Genomic DNA, 6,000 nt, shown 5'->3' on the forward strand with positions numbered 1-6,000 from the left:
CAGAAACATTTGACTTTACTGAATGGACTGACATTGAACTTACTGACCTACATTCATTGGGCTCCTCTTCATTTGCCTCTTCAGGATAGTCAGCAATGTGATCAGTAGGAATGTCAGGAGCCTTTGATTTCTTAGATACTGCTGAAACATTTGACCTTGCTGATTTTGATGATCTGACTGACACATTGCTTGGAGCTCTGTCTACATGTTCCTCATGATCAGATATATTTTCTACAGCTGGGCCATCAAGTCCTTTTGACTTTGTAGATTTGACTGAAATAGTCGACTTTGCCGTTTTAGCTGACATGGCACTCTGTGCTCTAGCTTCAGATTCATCTTCACCATCCCCTTTATCAGGATTGCCAGTAGTTTTGCGTGAATGAACCTCAGACGCATTCGATTTGACAGATTTTGTAGAAACGTGGGACTTTGCTGATTTAGCTGACAAAGCACTCGGTGCTCTCTCTGCGGACTTAATAGATATTTCAGAAACATGTGACTCGACTGATCTGGCTGACATGCAGCTTGGTGCTCTTTCTTCAGTTTGTTCTTCATTTTCTTCATCAGGGCTCTCAAAGCTTTCTTCAGCTGGAACATGAGCAGAACATTTGGACTTATCTGATCTTGTAGAAACCTTTGACTTGTCTGACTTTGCTGACATTGAGCTTAATGCTCTTCCTTCACTCTCCCCTTCAACAATTCTTTCCTCAAGACTGTCAACAGCATCTTCCAAGGGAGCCTCAGAAATTTTTGATGCTCTCGATGTTTTAGAAACATTTGACTTTGCTGATTTTCCCGATCTGATGGACAAATTGCTTGAAGCTCTGTCTACATGTTCCTCAGGATCAGATACATTTTCTTCAGCTGGGCCATCAAGTCCTTTTGACTTTGTAGATTTGGCAGAAATAGTCGACTTTGCAGTTTTAGCTGACATGGCACTCGGTGTTCTATCTTGAGATTCATCTTCACCATCTCCTTCATCAGGAGCGCCATTACTTTTCCCAGAACAAGCCTCAGAAGCATTTGATTTAATAGATTTTTTAGAAATGTTGGACTTTGCTGATTTAGCTGACAAAGCACTCGGTGCTCTCTCTGCAGACTTAATAGATATTTCAGAAACATGTGACTGGACTGATTTGGATGACATGCAGCTTGGTGCTCTTTCTTCAGTTTGTTCTTCACCATTTTCTTCATCAGGGCTCTCAAAGCTTTCTTCAGCTGGAACATGAGCAGAACATTTGGACTTATCTGATCTTGTAGAAACCTTTGACTTGTCTGACTTTGCTGACATTGAGCTTAATGCTCTTCCTTCACTCTCCCCTTCAAGAATTCTTTCCTCAGGTTTGTCAACAGCATCGTCCAAGGGAGCCTCAGAAATTTTTGATGCTCTTGATGTTTTAGAAACGTTTGACTTTGCTGATTTTCCTGATCTGACAGACAAATTGCTTGAAGCTCTGTCTACATGTTCCTCATGATCAGATACATTTTCTTCAGCTGGGCCATCAAGTCCTTTTGACTTTGTAGATTTGACTGAAATAGTCGACTTTGCAGTTTTAGCTGACATGGCACTCTGTGCTCTATCTTGAGATTCATCTTCACCATCTCCTTCATCAGGAGCGCCATTACTTTTCCCAGAACAAGCCTCAGAAGCATTTGATTTAATAGATTTTGAAGAAACATGAGACTTTGTTGATTTAGCTGACAAAGCACTCGGTGCTCTCTCTGCAGACTTAGTAGATATTTCAGAAACATGTGACTGGACTGATTTGGCTGACATGCAGCTTGGTGCTCTTTCTTCAGTTTGTTCTTCACCATTTTCTTCATCAGGGCTCTCAAAGCTTTCTTCAGCTGGAACATAAGCAGAACATTTGGACTTATCTGATCTTGTAGAAACCTTTGACTTGTCTGACTTTGCTGACATTGAGCTTAATACTCTTCCTTCACTCTCCCCTTCAAGAATTCTTTCCTCAGGTTTGTCAACAGCATCGTCCAAGGGAGCCTCAGAAATTTTTGATGCTCTTGATGTTTTAGAAACGTTTGACTTTGCTGATTTTCCCGATCTGACAGACAAATTGCTTGAAGCTCTGTCTACATGTTCCTCATGATCAGATACATTTTCTTCAGCTGGGCCATCAAGTCCTTTTGACTTTGTAGATTTGACTGAAATAGTCGACTTTGCAGTTTTAGCTGACATGGCACTCTGTGCTCTATCTTGAGATTCATCTTCACCATCTCCTTCATCAGGAGCGCCATTACTTTTCCCAGAACAAGCCTCAGAAGCATTTGATTTAATAGATTTTGAAGAAACATGAGACTTTGTTGATTTAGCTGACATGGCACTCGGTGCTCTCTCTGCAGACTTAGTAGATATTTCAGAAACATGTGACTCGACTGATCTGGCTGACATGCAGCTTGGTGCTCTTTCTTCAGTTTGTTCTTCATTTTCTTCATCAGGGCTCTCAAAGCTTTCTTCAGCTGGAACATGAGCAGAACATTTGGACTTATCTGATCTTGTAGAAACCTTTGACTTGTCTGACTTTGCTGACATTGAGCTTAACGCTCTTCCTTCACTCTCCCCTTCAACAATTCTTTCCTCAGGTTTGTCAACAGCATCGTCCAAGGGAGCCTCAGAAATTTTTGGTGCTCTCGATGTTTTAGAAATGTTTGACTTTGTTGATTTTCCCGATTTGACTGACAAATTGCTTGGAGCTCTGTCTACATGTTCCTCAGGATCAGATACATTTTCTTCAGCTGGGCCATCAAGTCCTTTTGACTTTGTAGATTTGGCAGAAATAGTTGACTTTGCAGTTTTAGCTGACATGGCACTCGGTGTTCTATCTTGAGATTCATCTTCATCAGGAACGCCATCAACTTTCCCAGAACAAGCCTCAGACACATTTGATTTAATAGATTTTGCAGAAACATTGGATTTTGCTGATTTAGCTGACAAAGCACTTGGTGCTCTCTCTGCAGACTTAATAGATATTTCAGAAACATGTGACTCGACTGATTTGGCTGACATGCAGCTTGGTGCTCTTTCTTCAGTTTGTTCTTCACCATTTTCTTCATCAGGGCTCTCAAAGCTTTCTTCAGCTGGAACATGAGCAGAACATTTGGACTTATTTGATCTTGTAGACATATTTGACTCATCCGACTGGGATGACATTGAGCTCACTGCTCTACCTTCACTCTCTCCTTCAACAATTCTTTCCTCAGGATTGTCAATAGTATTCTCCAAGGGAACTTCAGAAACTTTTGATCTTTGTGATATTCTAGAAACATCTGACTTTGCTGATTTTCCTGATCTGACAGACAAATTGCTTGGAGCTCTCTCTACATGTTCCTCATGATCAGATATATTTTCTTCAGTTGGATCATTGAGTTCCTTTGACTTCGTAGATTTGGCAGAAACAGACGACTTTGCTGTTTTGGCTGACATGGCACTCTGTGCTCTCTCCTGGGTTTTATCACCATCATTTTCAACAAGAGTTCCAGCAGTTTTTCTGTCAGAAGCATTTGATTTGACAGATTTTGTAGAAACATGGGATTTTGTTGACTTAACTGACAAAGCACTTGGTGCTCTCTCTCCAGACTTAATAGATATTTCAGAAACATGTGACTCGACTGATTTGGCTGACATGCAGCTTGGTGCTCTTTCTTCAGTTTGTTCTTCATTTTCTTCATCAGGGCTCTCAAAACTTTCTTCAGCTGGAACATGAGCAGAACATTTGGACTTCTTTGACTCAACTGACATAGAGCTCACTGATCTGCCTTCAGTCTCCCCTTCAATACCAATGTCTTCAGGACCATCACCACGGTTTTCAGAAGGAACTGCAGAACCCCTGGATTTCTTAGATATTGCTGAGGCATTTGACTTAGCAGATTTAACAGACGTAGTTGACATATTACTAGGAGCTCTTTCTCTATCATCCGTATGAGCTGCAGTATTTTCTTCAGCATCAACATTACTGTGCTTTGACATATGAGATTTGACAGAAATATTTGAGTGTGTTGATTTGACTGATTTCGCTGACAGGTTTGAATGTGCTGATTTCACTGACAGTGCACTGGGTCCCCTCTCTGCATCGTGTTCAGTAATACTTTCTCCGTCTGAACCATCGCAGCATTTGGACCTGCTTGAGCTTGCTGACCTGCAGGATTTATCTGACATGCAGCTGAGGGGTCTCTCACTAGTCTCCTGTTCAGCATCTTCTTCATCACAAATACCATCATCATGTTTGAGAAGAACTTGAGATGATTTTGTAGACAATCCAGAAGCATTTGACTTTGCAGACTTTGCTGACATTGCACTTAGTGCTCTTTCTGCAATCTCCCCTTCAGCATTGTTGGAGGCATTTGACTTCCTTGATATTGCAGATGATTTCGACTTGACTGATGTTACCGACATGGCACTAGATGCTCTAACTCCAGCTTCATCATGTGTGACTGAATGTTCCTCAGCTGAAACACAGGAGGAGCTTAATGTTTCCTCAGCCTCATCACTGCAGCTTGGTGCTCTGTCTTCACTTTGCTCTCCGTCATTAACATCCTCATGATTCTCTTCACTTTCTTTCTTTGCAACCTCAGATGATTTAGATTTTCTAGATTTTGCAGATGTTGCAGAAACATCTGACTTGATAGACCTAGCTGACAGTACACTAGATGCTCTTTCACTTTCTTTACTTTCAGAGTTTAATTGCTCAGATTTTCTGGACCTTGCAGATGTATTTGACTTTGTTGATTTTACTGACATGATACTTGGAGCTCTCATCCCAGTTTCCACTTCCTCCTCACTGTCAGCTTTATCTGTTTCCTGCACTTCCTCAGAAGTTTGTTGAACGTCAACATTAGAGGTTTTAGACTTTGCTGATCTTGTTGATATGGTGCTTGATGCTCTCTCCTGAGTATCTTCCACAGCATTTTCATCATGAAGTTGAGATGCTTTTGAATTTGCAGATACTGCAGAGGCATGTGATTTGGATGACATGACACTTGGTACTCTCTCTTGATCCTCTCCTGCTTCTTCAGCTTCCTCAGATTTGTCCTCTGAATTTTCTTTGGGTGGAGCTTCAGAACTTCTTGACTTTCTAGATTTTGCAGAAACATTTGACTTGACTGACATTGCACTTTGGGCTCTCTGTCCAGTTTCATCCACATTTTCTTCAGCTGGGATTTGAATACTCTCTGATTCATGTGCTTCAGATGCTCCTGGTTTAGATTCTGCCGAGGCATTTGACAAAGCTGACATGGCCCTTGGTGTCCTTTGTTCAGTTTCTTGCTCAGCTTCTTCTTTATCTACGGGAACAGAGACTCTTGATCCCTTTGATTTAATAGAGGCTTTGGATTTTGATGACATGGAACTTAATGCTCGCTCTTGTTCATCATCTTCAACATCTTCCTCTGATTTTTGTTGTTCAGCTGCCATTTCTGACTTCACTGATTTTTCAGACTTAGAGGATTTCACAGAGATTCCACTTAAGGGTCTTTCTTGTGGTTTGTTGTCATCCTGTGTTTGTATTTCTTTTGCTGTAACATATGCAACATCAGATTTCAATTTTGTTGAGTCAATTGAATGAACTGACATGGCACTTCGGGATCTTTTCTCCTTTACACCTTCGGACTTATTTGATCTGCCAGAGGCATTTGATTTTACAGACATGGCACTTGATTGATCTCTTTGTATATCACCTTCTTTTTCAGCTTGGGCCTTGAGTTGTCCTTTTGTATCATCCTCAGGATCATTAGACACACCACAATTACAAGTGTAGGATTTTTTTGATTTTCTTGACCTGCTTGAGCTCCCTGAAGCATTGGACGCTCCATCTGTAGGGCTCAGGGATAAGTTTTGCACAGGTGATGCGGTATCTGACACTGCACTTGCAGCTCTCGGTGGGACATCAGCCCCCTCATCGTGGTCTGTTAATACCACAGAGGAAGCACCAGCATCAGATCCTGTTGGCTCTTCTGCTTCTGGTGTTTGAGCAGTTTTGACGGCACACA

This window comes from Acanthopagrus latus, chromosome 22 (genome assembly GCF_904848185.1).
Source record: "Acanthopagrus latus isolate v.2019 chromosome 22, fAcaLat1.1, whole genome shotgun sequence".
Taxonomy (NCBI): Eukaryota; Metazoa; Chordata; class Actinopteri; order Spariformes; family Sparidae; genus Acanthopagrus; species Acanthopagrus latus.